The sequence below is a fragment of the Tinamus guttatus genome, unplaced genomic scaffold (assembly GCF_059628265.1).
Source record: "Tinamus guttatus ecotype Peru unplaced genomic scaffold, ASM5962826v1 Tinamus_guttatus_pri_ptg000629l, whole genome shotgun sequence".
In the NCBI taxonomy this organism is placed as follows: Eukaryota; Metazoa; Chordata; class Aves; order Tinamiformes; family Tinamidae; genus Tinamus; species Tinamus guttatus.
Window position 1 is genome coordinate 1,652,722 of NW_028289163.1, and position 15,764 is coordinate 1,668,485.

Sequence of the window (15,764 nt, forward strand, 5' to 3'; positions counted from 1 at the left end):
TTTTTAAATGAGAAACGTGTGGAAAAAAAAAGGAAAAAAAAAAAAAAAAAGAGGTCGGACGTGGCCTTCTCAGTTCATGGTACCCTCGTGCGTGTCCGAATCCTGCGGGATCGAGTCGTCAGCATCCGATCAGGAGCCTGCCGGGAGGAGAGAGAAAGCAGTGAAAACATCTTCCCGGCACGCATCTGCATTTGCTTTTTGGGGGATTCATGGAGTTTTGAGTAACTTTGTTCCTTAGATTTATTTTGGTGAGTAATATTTTCCCTGGGATCTTGTGTTTTCCAGCCTTGCTGACACAGCCACAATTTCCTTTCGGAACAGCTAAATCCCGGTTTTCCCAGGAAACCGAGGCTCAGCAAATCACACTTTGCTCCCACTCGATGTATTCGCCCGGCTCCCTTTTGGCAAAGATGTGTCGCGAGCCCCAGCTATACGAGCCACTGGAGAATCTCTGCACGTGAATAAGTTAAAATAGATAAAAATAGATAAATAATAAGGCAGGGAACAGCCGTGCCCGGGCGAATCGGGGCGCTAGGGAGCTGCCAGGTGCCTCCCGCGCGCTTCCAAGAGGATTCTTCTCCCAGCAATTAGCAGACGTGCCAATTAAGCGAGCGCAGGTGCTGGTTAACTCGGTGCTGAGTAATTCCTAGCCTGCTCGCAGCAAATTGCTTCCAATTGGAGGGACGGGCGTTGAGGAGCATGATATTTTTACTGCCTGCATGCACTGCGAAGCCTCTTCAACCCTTTCTAAGCAATTTTACTGTGGACCCGTGTGGGCCTTGGCTTTTAATTTCCTTAAACAGGCAAATTTTGCCCTTTAGACTGCCCGCATGTGGCCTCAGAGTGACGAATTCTGGACGACAAGGTGACCATGGGGCAGCAGGTGCCCTCGTGGCCAGGAAGGCCAATGGGATCCTGGGCTGCGTTAAGGAGAGCGTCTGCAGCAGGTCCAGGGAGGGGATCCTGCCCCTCTGCTCAGCCCTGCTGAGGCCACATCTGCAGGATTGTGTCCAGTTCTGGGCTCCACAGGACAAGAGGGATGTGGAGCTGCTGGAGAGAGGCCAGCGCAGGGCTCCGAGGATGAGGAGGGGCCTGGAACATCTGCCCTGTGAGGAGAGGCTGAGGGAGCTGGGCCTGTTCAGCTGGAGAAGAGAAGGCTGAGAGGGGACCTGAGCAGTGTCTAGAAGTACCTCAAGGGAGGCCGTGAGGAGGATGGGGCGGCCTCTTTGCACTGGTGGCCACCGACACAACTAGAGGAAACGGCCCCAAACTGAAGCACCAAAAGTTCCACAGGAACTTCAGGAAAAATCCCTTCCCAGTGAGGGTGCCAGAGCCCTGGAACAGGCTGCCCAGAGAGGTTGTGGAGTCTCCTTCTCTGGAGATCTTCAAACCCGCTTGGCCGCAGCCCTGTGCCACGTGCTCTAGGTGACCCTGCGTGTGCAGGGGGCTGCACTGGGTGATCCCTAGAGCTCCCTTCCAACCTTCAACATTCCATAATTCCATGATTCTATGACTCTATGAATTCACCAGCTCTCCGCTGCCCGTGCCCTAAGCTCCTGTCGAGCTCTGGAGGGAGGTAGAAAGAAAAGCAGAAAAAAGGCAAGAAAAAAACCAAACTGAGCATCCCTTCCGCTTCCCCCGCAGCTCAATGACCCCTGGGGCCGCGCGCTCAGCCGCGTGCTGGCCTTCCTGTTTCCTTTCGCGCGCCGCCACCAAAGGCTCTGCATTTCCTTTGGGGCAAGTTTGCTGTTCTGTAGGGGCGGAGTGGGGGAAGCAAATAAACGAGAAACTTCCCCAAAACGCAGCCCCGGAGCTCTGCTCGTGGCTTTTCCTCCTCTCCGGGCAAGGGCGCTCCGCGGCTCGGCTTCGGGATGCGGAGAGGCGCGGGAGCGAGCCGGAGGCAAGAAGGGAGCGAGGAAATGCAAAGGGAGCAACCAGGTTGTGCACAATTGCATGCAAGTGCATGCGAGGGGACACACTTGCATGCGAGGGGACACACTTGCATGCGAGGGGACACAATTGCATGCAAGGGGACACTTGCATGCAAGCGCATGCATGCACGCGTGGCTGGTGCAGCCCTCGCGGTGTCCGGCCCAGCTCCACGCACTCTTGAGCACCCTGTTATCTCCAAACCGATATCACAACCGCAGCGACGCGCTCGGGCCTCCTCCAGAGCTTCTATTCTGGTTTCGGGGGCGATGCTATCTGGGTTCCTGCACCGGGGCTCCGGCGCCGCGCGCTCCGCAGCGAAACCTCGGAAGCTGCAGCCGCCCGGTGCTTGGAGCGAGCACCTCGCCATGAATCCCGCTGTGCAAAGCCCTGGGATTTAGGAAACCGGCAGCTCGGGCTCCATCCGCCCGTGCACAACCCGCCGCACCAGGTAGAAATCTCGGGAGGCTCCGAAGGGAAGAATCAAGGTTGGATTCAATCTGGTCTCCAAGGAATTTGAGGAGATACATATATTCCTGACCCAGATTCCCGTCCTCTCCAGAGGAAAGCAGATCTGCCAAGTGCACAGCCAGCTCTGCTGTGCTGCAACAAAACCGCCGGCCATGCCGTCATGCACAGGGGCTGGGGGGGATTAAAAATAAAAGGAAGCCAAGGCCTTAAATGATGCTGGAAAACCAGCACCTGCAGAAGCGGCGAAAGGATGGGGGGAAATACTTAAACGCGACCCGATTCCGCTTGTTCCGCAAGCCACGCGCTCGCTTGCACGGAATGGGCACAGTGCACGGTGCAAAAGGGACACTATGCCGGACAGCAGCACGGGGACAAGGATGGGCTTGGATGCTCAAGGATGGAGCCCCGGGATGGGGGCTCAGCCCCTCAATCCGGCAGGGAGTTTGGAGCGGGATCTTGGCACAAACATGTTGGAAACACCGGCGGGGGGATGGACACGCGTGTTCCGGGACAGCGGTGCATCCCGGCCGGAGCCGCTCCTTGCAAACGCCCTTGCAACGCGCTCCCTCCTTTGCAACAGTGTGCACCATAATGCCAGGCTCCATCCCACTCCGGTGCACATTCCCGCTGCAAACACCCCCCCCTTTCCCTATATTTCTCTTGGCAAGAGCGTGTCTTTCCCATCCTCCAGGAAAAGCTCAAGGAAAAGGGAAAAACATTCCTCTGGGAGCTGCCTGCAAGCTGAACCTCCTCTTTCTCACCCAGAAAATGCGGGGGGGATGCGGTGGGTCCCCCCCGGATCCCCGCGGGGCATGAAATAACCACCTGCCTCCTGCTCGCGGCTTGTCACCGCTGTCACCGCGCTTGCCGCACCGGGTAATGAGGAGAGGGTGGCTCATTAAATCCGAGGAATCAACAGAGGAGGAACCAGGGGGAGCGCCCATCACCTGCCTGGATTATGTCCTCTTTGCCCCCAGTTTTCCCTTTTCCGCCTCGCTTTCCTACCCCAAGGAAGGCTCCCACCGCCTTTCCCGCTTGGGCTGCGTTTTTCCCAGAGGAGCTCGGCAGCTGGATCCATCGCACTCCGCAGGACCCCAGCACCAACCCTAGGGCAAAGATTGGGCCAAAATAATCTTTTTTTTTTTTTTTTTAAGAAAAAGGCATTAAAAAAAATGCTGGTCCCAACAGCAACTAGGCTGCTTGACTCTGCACTCCCTTGATACCTGAATTGGAGAGCTGGGAGCTTTCCGATGGATAATGATGCCTTTTTTTTTTTTTTTTTTTTAGGAAAAGGGGAACTATGGCTCATGCCCAGTAATGGTGATTTTGAAATAAAACGGGGCCATGATTCACCACCAGCGAGCCAGGAACCGGCGCGCAAACCCAGAGCCGCGAGAGCCGCTTCCCACCCCAGCCAACGAACACGGAGGGAAAAGGAAAAGTGAGTCACAATTTGCAAGCGTGCAAACCCCATTCCAGCTTGCAAGTGCACCAATGCCAACCCCACACTGGTCTGCAAGGCCAGAGGTGTAAGACCGGATCCACGCCAGTTTGCAAGTGTGCAAACCCCATTCCAGCTTGCAAGTGCACCAATGCCAACCCCACACTGGTCTGCAAGGCCAGAGGTGTAAGACTGGATCCACACCGGTTTGCAAGTGTGCAAACCCCATTCCAGCTTGCAGGTGCATCAATGCCAACCCCACACTGGTCTGCAAGGCTCAAGGTGTAAGACCGGATCCACACCGGTTTGCAAGCGTGCAAACCCCATTCCAGCTTGCAAGTGCACAAGTGCCAACCCCACACTGGTCTGCAAGGCCAGAGGTGTAAGACTGGATCCACACTGGTTTGCAATCCCCATTCCAGCTTGCAAGTGCACAAGTACCAACCCCACATTGGTCTGCAAGGCCGGAGGTGTAAGACTGGATCCACATCAGTTTGCAAACCCCATTCCAGCTTGCAAGTGCACCAATGCCAACCTCACACTGGTCTGCAAGGCTCAAGGTGTAAGACTCGATCCAAACCAGTTTGCAAACCCCATTCCAACCTGCCTGTGCACCAATGCCAACCCCACACTGCTCTGCAAGACTGGAGGTGTAAGACCCAGTTTGCAAGCGTGCAAACCCCATTCCAGCTCGCAGGTGCCAACCCCGCAATGTTTTCCATCCCCTCCAGGACACCTCGTGCAGGGCTCGGTCCCGACCGTGCTGGCGGAACGCGGCTGGCCGGCCCCGGCTCCGCGGCAGCTGCTGCCCAGCTGTCCCCGCTCGCGCACGAGCCGCATTTTCCTGTGCAAAATCCCGTCCTCCTCCTCTGGCAGCATCCGCAGCCGCCGGCCAAGCGCGCCGGAGCCAGAAATCCCAAAAATCGGGCTTTGCTCCCCGTCCCGCTGCGGGTTTCCTGCCCCAACGGGCACAGCATCAGCGGCAGCCAAGGGTGCAAATGAAGCGGGATGAGCTGCCAGGGTCGTTCCCCTCGGGAAAACGCGGATTTGGGGATGGAGATGCAAAGAGTCCAGGGAAAATCGCCACATCTAAATGCGTCGGCCGACAGTTCAGGTCCAGCCCAAGGGATGCAGATTTTCCTCCACTCCAGTTTCCTTAATCCCGGCCTTAGGAACCCGGGTCCTTTGGAGCGTTTCCCTGCAAGCGCGCGACCGCAGGATCCCACGGCGCCAGCTCTGAGCCCGAAGCCACCAAAACAGGCCAAATTCCTTGCATTGGTGGCTGCAACGAGTGCGCCGGGTCTCGGCAGCCGCATGCTCCCGGCTGTGCCGCCTTCCTCCTTTTCCTTCCCGCACGGAGCGGGTCGGCACTCAGCGCCCGCTGCCGTTTCTAGCTCGGTTTGGGTTTCTCGAGGGGGAAATCCCAGCGCTCCCACTCACTAACCCTCAAGGGAGCCACATCCTCCTGCCACCCCCGGCCTCAGTTTCCCCCCTCCCTTTTGCACAGCTGATGTTTTCAATGAAAAAACTGCCCCCCCCGGCCGAGATCCCCCTTTTCCCAGGGAAAAAACACCGGTGCCGCCCGCTCGCTTCCCTGCAAATGCAACCGGGGTGGGAGAAGCAACAAAACCGGCCTCCCAGCTCCGCATCGGTCCCAGAAATTGGGAATGAGCAAATGACTGTGATGCTGTCCGCACATGCACTCCGTTCGCTCCCGAATTCCGTACCCATGCTGGGGATGGGGGGGGCGAAAAAGAGACAGGAAAGGGCAAAATAAGCCTTTCGGGAGCAAATAATAAAAAACGCTGGCAGTGGCGGAGGGGGGAATTCAAGCAAGCGGAAAGCGGCCACTTTTCGATAAAAAAAAAGAGAAAAAAAACTAAATTGCTAATTTTAACTGCTGGAAAGAGTGAGAGGTACTTACGGGAGCCGGGGCGGCCGCGCGCGGTCCCTGTCGCTGTCCCCGAGCGCCGGGGCCCGGCTAAAGGGCAGGGACAGATGCAGGAGCCGAGGGAGGGGGTTAACGCGCGGGGCGGGGGGAGGACGGCGCTGCCGGCAGCTGCCGGGACACCCGGAGAGGGAAATTCCAGAGCACAACGGGGTGAAATCTTGGAAAACGGCAGGTTCTGTCCCAAGGGAAGCGCTCGGCAAGGAGGATTTGGGATGCAGGAGTGTTGGCTCCATCGCGGTTGCGGTGGCTGCAAAACAGCCGGCGCGGCAAGAGACTTGGGAATGCAAGCGGATGGTGCCGGAGATGTTGGAGCATCAGCCCCAGGAAAGGGAGTTGGGGAAGGAGCTCACAGAGCAGCTCCTATTGCTGAAGGATGGGAAATATGGAAAATATTCCTATTTCTGAGCCTCTTTTCCCAGCACTTTCCCATCCCCACGGCACCTTTGCACTGTTGCTGCATTCCCAAGCCACAGCTGGGATGGGGCAAAGGGATATTCCTCCCAGCTCCTGCATGGAATGAGCGGCTCCGCAGCTGCAATTTTCGGGAATTCCTGGTCCCCGCAGATGCCTGCAGCACGGAGTTGGGATTCGGCCCCCCTACCTGCTATGCAGATTCCTGCATCCTGCGCTCCGGCCAGGAGATGCTCGGCAGCCACTGCTCCTCACTCCAGCTGCACGGGAAGAAACGGGAGACATCCATGAGTTCTGGGGAAAAACACACGCAGCACGGATGCATCCAAAGCCGGGAATGCCGCTGGGGACGGAGCACGGGATGGGGCCACGGCACCGCAGAGGATGAGCCGGCCGCGCTCCCGGGTTTCCGGCGCCCGGGCTCCCATTTCGGGAGCAGAAGCGGAGCGGAGCAACGGGAGCATGCTGGGAGGTGTAGTCCTGCCCGGAACCACTCGGATGCGGCCTCACGGATCCGAGCGCTCCAAGAAGGACAATTTGGGAAATTGCACCGGGAAAGGAAACACGCAGCCAGAGCCAAACACGCTCAGACTGTAGATGCGCTTTCCGCTTCACAAAAAAAGAGATAAAATAAACCAAAATGAAGCATTTTCTCCCTAAATGACCTGCACCAGCGCAGCATTGCTCTATGGTTGCACCCAGCAGCGCCCGGAGCTCTCCTGGGGACACTCGCCGGGTGCAATAACTGCACCGGATTTGCACCGTGCTTGCACCTTTGCATTGGATTTGCACCAGGTTTGCACTGGATCTGCACCAGGTTTGCACCGGATCTGCACCAGGTTTGCACCGCGCTTGCACCTTTGCATTGGATTTGCACCAGGTTTGCACTGGATCTGCACCAGGTTTGCACCGGATCTGCACCGCGCTTGCGCCTTTGCATTGGATTTGCACCAGGTTTGCACCGGATCTGCACCAGATTTGCACTGCGCTTGCACCTTTGCATTGGATTTGCAGCAGGTTTGCACCAGATTTGCACCAGGTTTGCACCGGATCTGCACTGCGCTTGCACCTTTGCATTGGATTTGCACCAGGTTTGCACTGGATCTGCACCAGGTTTGCACAGGATCTGCACCAGGTTTGCACCGCGCTTGCATCTTTGCATTGGATTTGCACCAGGTTTGCACCGGATTTGCACCAGGTTTGCACCGGGTGAGGAGGCTGCGGGCGCCCAGCTTCACCTCCCTTAAACCCACCATCATCTTCATCACCTGCCCCCACGCGGCCACCTCTCCGCAGCCCGCGGCCCTTCCGCGGCGCGACAGCTGGGACAGAAATGTCACCCACTGTTTACGAGCCCCGCCAGCAAAAATGTCACGGGCTGTTTATTTAAAGCCGCTCGAACCGCGGGCTCCTGGCGCAAACGGGGCCACCAGGAGCAAAGCGACCGGCTGCGTTTACGGCCACCGGGTGCCCCGACGCTGCGGCCCTGCCGGAGGCTGAGACCGGCCACAACTCATCTCATCGATGTGCAAGCTGAGGGCAGGACAGGAATTACAGTGTTACCTTGGGAGCAGCAGGAACTGCATGGACAGGAGCCTGGTGGGCAGCGAATGGACTCCCAATCTGGGGCAAAACGGGCTCCGGAAGCGTTTCCATTCCTTTTCCTGGCTCCCGAGGCCGAGAGGGAGGCCGGGATTGTGGCGGGGGCAGAGCCGCAATCTCTCCTTCCCTTTTCGCTGCGGTTCCGGCAGCACAAAACTCTACCGCAGCATCGTTAAAAAGGGAAGAAAACTGCGTTTGCTCCATTTCTTGCTCTGGTTCCACTGCTCCTCCATGCCCAGCTTGCACCAGCCCCATGCAATTACCCTGGGGCTTCATTAGATCTAACGAGCCTTTTGCATTTGGGCTTGTCCCCAAGATACGGAAAGGGGGAAAATTAATAACAATGATGATAAAACCCAAATTCTCTCTGCATCCAGGAAGGAGCACGGGGCTGTCAGCCCCAGGCTGGGACGGTCGCGGTGGCCGCGTGGCCACCCGGGGCCGGTGACATCGCAACGGCGGCCGCGGGGGCCGCGTGTGACCGTTGGGGCCGCCGGGTTTCGCTCTCGCCGGCCGACTTCCCCCTTCGGCTGCCGGGATGCGGAAGCGAAACCGCCAGCTGGAGCGAGGAGGAGGAGGAGGAGGAAGGGCAGGCACGTCGGGTTGGCCTGACATGCCGTATATCCCGGGATAGACCCGGCGCTGCCTCCCGCATCCGTGGGGAAACTGAGGCAGGGAGCGCGGCGACGACTTATGAGCCCCTCCAAGGCTGGCATGCGAGCCAGCTTCCCTCCCTGCTGCTGATTTACGGGGGAAAACGGGAAAAAGGAGGGAAATCCCGAAAAAACGTTGCCATAGCTCATGTGTGCCCAGCCTGTAACCTCCGCTGGGAATTCGCATCCATGCAAAAATGCCGCTGCTGCGCGCTCCTGGAGCATCCCGAACCCTCTTGGTGCTCCTGGAGCATCCCGAGCCCTCTTGGTGCTCCGGGAGTATCCTGAACCCTCTTGGTGCTCCGGGAACATCCCGAACCTACTTCACGATTCCAGAACATCCCAAACGCATTCCCTCTTTTCCACCCGCGGTCCTTTGCACAGGGAAGGGCGATAGACGCAGTATCCGTCCTGCTTCCCACTGATCCACACTTGCCACGGCTAATGGAAGCGCCGTGTCCATGGATAGAAGCAATTTCCACGCGGATTCCGAGAGCCGGAAGAAAAGCCAAGGCTGGTCCCGGGACAAATTGCTGCAATTCCCACATTGCCTTCCGGGTCCAAGTTCTAGGCTCCCATTTGGGGCAGATGCCGGGAGAAGAGGAAGGACACGGGGAAAAGATTATTATCATTATTATCATTACTATTATTATTATTGCAAAGACGTCCGGGCTCCAAACGCTCCGGGCGATACATCCCTGCCGCTCCGACCGCCGGCAGCAGCTCCCAAATCGCTTCCTTGCCGGAATCGGGCATCGCGTTGGAGCTTTTCCCAAGAGAAAAAGTCCGTCTGACCCCCTTCCACCAGCACTTTGCAAAAATGATATCAAATAAAATTGAAAAATTAAATTTAAAAATTTAAAAAAAATCACGACTGTAAAACGCTCACTCCCGAGCCTGATTTATCCCGTTTCCTTCTCGGAATTACACGGTGGCTGCAAGATGCTATAAAAGCTTCGGGAAACTGTTTCCCTGGGGGATTTTGCGGCCCGTTGGCCACCCCCGTTTCACGAGGAAGGGAGTTTCGGGCCTCTAAAGCGGCTCCTTTCGCTTTGAGGCTGCATCGGGGCCCCGCAGGAAGCGAGAGACCCACATCCACCAATAAATAAATACATAATCCAGAATTACAGATTATTACTAATTACTTAATAATTATAATAATTATTATTAGGCATACTCTGCATGGGCTCTTCCCTGAAGGGGAAAGAAGCATCTTGTGCCAAGTCCAAGGCGACGGGACAATCCCGGCGCAGGGAAGGGCCTCATCCATCCTCTTTCTTTGGGAAAAGCACCGCTCGCCCGGCTGCTTCCCGAGGGGGCTGGAAAAGCGGCGAGGCGCGCGGTGGCCGGGAGCCAACGCTAATTATAGGCACGGGAAAATGGGTCCGGGAAGAAAGCGGAGCCGGGAGCCGCGCAACCCCGGCTGCCCCGAGCCAGGAGAGGGTTTGGAAAACCTGGATTCACGTCGGATGCAAGCGGGAGGCAAAGCGGAGCGTGAGCTCTCCGGGCAATGTCGGGCTGAGTTGCCTCCCATGCCAAAAATATCATTTTGGAAGGGGCAGAGAAATCCCAAACTATTGGGGAGCTTCTCCCTTTCCGGGCTCCCGCGTTCCCGTTCGCCCTGCCGGCGCTGCCCAGCCTTTCCCAGCGGGTCTCCGCTTGCAGGGATGCAAATTCCCAAGCCCGCGCCGCTATCTAAGGGCAAGGAATCTGCTCCAGGGGCCCCGCGGCTGCCGCCGATGCCCTTTTTAAGGCTCCCACGACTTTCAATGTGAACTAAATCCCTCCGTTTCACCCCAACTTCACTGGAGCAAATGCAGGAAAACCCGGCTGGGGGCAAAGCCGGTTTTCCCGAATTTCCCGGCCTCGGAGCGCGCAGACACCCGCTGCCCTGGATGGATGGAAAGGGGTGACGAGAGGTCTCCGGCGCCGCACCGCCGGCTAAGCCGTAACTGGATAACAAGCTCACAAAGAGATCCTAATGAAGGATTAGTCCAATGGAGTTTAAAGGGATTAAGGGCGGGCGCAGCACCCAAACGCAGGGTTGCTTTTCCCCCCATAGCTCCGCGAGCTCCAGGCGATGGGAAAAGCTTTCCCAAGGTTTTTTAAACACGTTTCCCAAGCGCTTCGCCCATCCCTGCGCGGTCCCATGTGCCCGTGATGCTTAGTCCGGCTGTTATCCCGCTGGGATGGAGGGTAGGAAAACGGGAGGCAATGGGGCAAGCAGTTGTGTTGGGGACGGCAACTCAATCCTGCAAAGCTGTCAGGAGAGGATCCAGGGATCGGCGCACGCAAATTATCCCGGAGGGATTTTGTTCGCCCGTCCTTACGGATCCGGATCCGGCCCCTTCCCGGTGTTCAAGGAAACAGGAGCTGGGCCATAGGGGAAAAACAAGCTGCTTAAAATCCCCTGGCCAAAAACCCCTCCCTTGCGAGGCTGCACCTAAAAATAAAGCCATGATGGGGAGGCGAAGCCGGCAGAAAAAGGCACGAAAGTCGACAAAATACATATATATTTATACATTTTTTTTGTTAATATGCCTGCGTGTGCGTGTATATATATATATGCACATATATATATATATATATATATATATATGCACATATATATATATATATATATATATATACACACACACACACATATATCCCCAGTATTCCCAAAAAAAACAGCGGCCCTGGGGCCGGAGAGGAACAAAAACGGTGTCAGAAACTTACTGAGCAAATCGGCCACCTGGTCTCTGCTGGTGGGAAAGTCTGTAAATCCCTGATAAAGCAAAATAATTCTAAAGAAATGAAGATCCCCTCCCATTTTGTCCCCCCTCTCCGTAAACCCCACCCCGCTGCCACCGCCTTTTCCCGGGATTGCGAAAGGCAGAGGGCAGCCGGGGCCCGGAGCTGCGGCGGTTCCGAGTTCCTACCGCGCCTGGGCTCCCTGCCATCCGCAACAGCGGCTCCGGGGGTGTGGAAAAAGGCAGGGAAAAAAAGGAGGAAAAAAAAGAAAAAGTCCTGCTTATTTGGGGGGATGAGGGAAAACTCGGCGCGCGCAAGCTGCGCTTTGCAAAGGGGACATTCGTGCCCAAAACGCCCCGATTTGCTCCCAAAGACTGACTCCTCGTTAATCCTTTCCTGGGCAGCAAATCCGCTTCCCGTTTCTTTCCCCAAAATCCAGGACGTGCCAAGGGCTGATCCAGGGTGCCTGGCACCCATGGGTGCCCCTGCCATGTCCCCCCACTAATAGGAATTACCCAAGACACACAGGAAGAAAAGCCAGCTCCAACCGTGACCCAGATTCCTGCCTGATCCCTCCATGAAGTCATAATCCTTGGATGGGTCTTGCTCCTTCTTTTATATATATATATATTCTTTTTCCCGTTTTCCTCTTTTTTCATTATTTTTTAAATACATCCCTGCACGTTGCCATGGAAACGACAGCGATGCTTCAATTTCGGCATCCGAGACTTCAGCGCCGGAGCAGGATGGAGGAGCAGGAGGAGAACTGGGGGAGCCGAACTTGGAGAGGCATTCAAATTAATTAATAGTAATATTATTACTAAAAAAAAAAAAAGCAGATGGACAAATGGGTGGAAAAAAAAGGAAAAAAAGAAAAATCACAGCCATCGCTGCCAAAATGCAAAAGCTGCAGGGCAGCCAGCGGCGCAACGGGGTATTCCGCACGGCTTTCCTGGCTGGAAATGGCTTCCCAAAAGCTTGGGAATCCTTGGGGATGGAAAAGGAAACGGACTGCAGCGTTTTGCTGCGGCTCCCGGGAAGGAAGCGGCCCCAGCCCACCCGGTCTCGGCCTCTGGGTGCTTTCAGAGCACCCATATTTAGCCCTGCGAGGTGCTAAAAACAACGTGGCATTTGCATGACAAAAAGACCCGGGTTTGGCGCGGGGCATCGCAGCAGGACCGTATGCAAAGCCGCCTTCCGTGGGATGTCCCCAAGGCCACACCAAACCCATGGTGGCACCGCGAGCACCCGCGCCGTCCCCGGGGCAAAGCCACGCAGCAAATCCCGCCAAAACCTCCACGATCCCATTGCAATTCCGAGCTTTTTTCCTATGCTTTTTTCCCCTGGTGCTGCTGGTGCCAGGTGGCTGTTTGGGGACAAGGTCCCCGTCCCCCCAGATGTTGCACAGTTGCCATTGCTTATCCAGCAGTGGCAATGGGGGAACCTGGAATTCACGGGATACCTGGAATTCAGACGGGATTTATCTCCTTGGCAGAGACCCAGGAAAGGCTGCGCTCTCCAGCTTTCCCAGGCCATCAACATGTATCCTGCGCAATATTCCATATATTCCATACAACATTTAACCCCTGCTATATATACTCCATGTAACATAAATACACCCTCGACATCTGGACTTTCCACATGGATAGCAGCTGGAAGAGACCCCAAGAGCTCCAGCAAAAAACAGGCACAAAAATTCCCACCCTGGACACATCGGATGCCGCTGCCAACGGCTCCGGCACTGCCAGGAAGGGGCGGCATTCCGGCGGGAGCCAGGGCAGGATCCCTGCCCGCCAAGGGGGTTATCGGCGATCTGGATTGATTTTGCAAGGACCGGCTCCGCCGCTTTGCCGACCGGGAAGCCCGGACGGAGCCCGTTTCCCGCGGCTCCCAGGAGTGGGATAATCCGGACCACCTTATTCCCGCGGTTTTGATTCCTGACGGTCTCAGGGAATGTGTTCTTAAGGAAAAAAAAAAAGATCCAACCGGTCAAAATAACTTGGCTGCATTTTTCTCGGATTTTTCTTTTTCTTTTTTTTTTCCTGCCAGTGGAAACTTCTGCTCCCGGCCCTGCGTCTCAAGGCTACCGGTGGGGGAGGATTTCAGGTTTTACAACAGCAAAATTCCCAGAAATCCTTCCAGTTTGGGTCAAACCAAACTCCTTCATCCCATTTTTATTTTAAATAAACTTGCAGCAGGTTTGCTGCAAACTCTGTTTTTCGCCCCCTCCATGAGCCCCCGATAGAAAACTTGCAGTGAACCCAGCAACATTTCCCATTATCTTTCTTTTTTTGGGGGAAACGAAACCAAACGTTGTCCCCTCCGTGTCCTTTCCCTACCTGCCCCACGCGGCTCTTCATGGGATGCGTTTCTGGATTTGTTTCTATGGCACCATGGAAGGTGGGGGTGCAAAAAAAAAGCAGTAAAACCCCTTGGAACTGCTATATACTATGTATATGTTATATGCTACATATATATATAAATATATATATATATGCACCCTTTTTTTTTTTTCTGGAAGCTACTTTAAATTGCAGCAAGAGATGATTCCCCCCCTTCCCCGGCCCTGCTCAGAAATAGGTCACTCCATCCGCACCTTTCCAGCGGTTCTTGCACCAACACGGACCCCAAGGAACCGTTCCCCTTCATCCACCGGGATTTTCCGTGGCCACGATTCCATTCCCAGGACGGGAAGCGGCGGAATGACGTCCACCCCCCACCGGGCCCCCGACTTTTAATTGCAAAAATTAAAATAAATAAAAGGCACCCGGTGCCGCTGGCCACGTGCACGGCGGGGACAGGCGGGTGACACCCGGATGGTGGCTCCGCCTGACACATGTCACCATCTCCCTGCCCTACCAGTAGCCCCAGGTTTGGGCAAACACCCCCGTGCCGCTTTTGGGCTCCCTTTGGGGCGCAGGGTTCCCGCCGGGACGGGGGGACACGGGACAAACTCGGCTACCCGGATCGCCGCGTTTTGGCTCATCCTGAATTCCAGGCGGAAAAACAAAATAAGAGAAACAAAAGCAAAGGGATAAAATACATTGCATGCAAACATATGTGCTATCAGCATGGCCCGTGCACACAGATATGCTCTTAAGGGGACACTTTGAGCTCAGTTGGCGCAAACTGCTTTTCCAGCACGCGGGAAGCGCACGGAGACCCTCAACACCAGCAGTTTGTGACCATATTTAGGCCCTATATTTTTGGTGAGAAGCCGCCTCGTTCTGCGTGGCAGCGGGGCCAAAAGTCACCTGCCTTGGCCCAAGGTCACCCGGTGACAAGGGACAGCCCCGGGGCTGGTCACTTCCCACGCCGGCCGCCTGCAGTGCTGGTGCTCCCGGGCACGGAGCATCCTGGCGCAGGGATAACCGGATCCGCAGGGCAAAGCGGTGGCAGAAGGGGGAGGAAAGGAAAGGATATAAGAAAATTAAAGGAGCCTCCAGGGCCCTGGAAGGTCTGTGACCTTCAGGAGCTCACGGGAAGCGATCCCAGCGGCTCCGCTTTTAACCTCTGCCGGCCCGTGGAGCCGCCCAGAGGAAGGCGGAAAAGGGGATGTGGGAGAAAAGGTCCAGGAAAACGGCTCCGGTCTGGAGCCACATGGGCCTGGCACCCTGTGCAGGATCAGGCCTCTCCGTGCTGGGCATCCCCATCCCAAAACCGGTATGGGGGGATTTTCAGGGGGAAAAACAGGGGGAAAAAAGCACATCGGGTCCCAGGGTGGGACGGGAAGCTGAGCAAAACAACGCAGCGATCCAGGGGGAGCGCAAAGTGCATGGGAATGGCATCCCGGGATGCCAGAGGGTACAAGCGTCCCATGCCTGTTCTTGCAGGCAAGGAGGGTAAAAAAATAATAATAATGATAAAATAAAATAATAATTTAAAAAGCCAACAACAAAGCCTCAAGGAGGACAAGCCGCTCGCAAGGAGACAAAGGGACGGCAAGCAGGAACGAACCCGGCAGCCAGGATGTCCTGCCCGGCATCGCTCCAAGGGCAGCCAGCAGCACCGGCAAAGCCGGGGGGCCCAACGCGGCGGCGGCCCCATCCCTGCGTCCCCGCCGCGGCCGGGCAGGAACAAACAATCCCAGCTGTCGGCTCGGGAAGCGGCATCCGGCCAAGCTCTGGGACTCGATTTACCGCCGTCCGCTCGGAAAAAGCTGCTCTTGCCAATCAAACCCCCCGTGCCATTCCTCACCGCCCTCTCTCCCCCCGCAGCATCGCGCCGTGCCGCTGCCACCCCCTCCCCAATGTCCCTCCTGTCCCCCTCATCCCTCAAATCCCTCAAATCCCGGTGGTTTCCGCAGGGCCGCGCATCCCGGCGGGTCCAAGGGGGCACCGGGGCCAGGGACCCCCCCCCAATCCGGCCTACGTTCGCTAAGGGCCCCCCCCTCCAAAAGGGGGGAAGCGGGGGTCAAAGCGAGAGCCGCATCCCGGCCCGTATCCCGCATCCCGGCCCGTATCCCGCATCCCGGCCCGCGCCCCGCTCACCTGCCCCCCCGCGGCGCTTCCTCCCGCTCCCTCCTTCACCTCTGCACCATTTTGGTGACGGTTTGTTTTGAAGCGGCGGGGAG

At 56.5% G+C, this 15,764-nt stretch overlaps 1 long non-coding RNA gene across 1 annotated transcript; it reads right to left on the reverse strand.

Annotated features, from left to right (window-relative positions):
- Positions 1-38: 38 nt before the first annotated feature.
- LOC148592276 (uncharacterized) lies at positions 39-6,467 on the reverse strand. The gene is made up of 2 exons (XR_015913957.1): positions 6,394-6,467; positions 39-137 (listed from the first exon to the last, which is right to left on the reverse strand). It is a non-coding gene; the product is annotated as an uncharacterized LOC148592276 (long non-coding RNA).
- Positions 6,468-15,764: the final 9,297 nt, after the last annotated feature.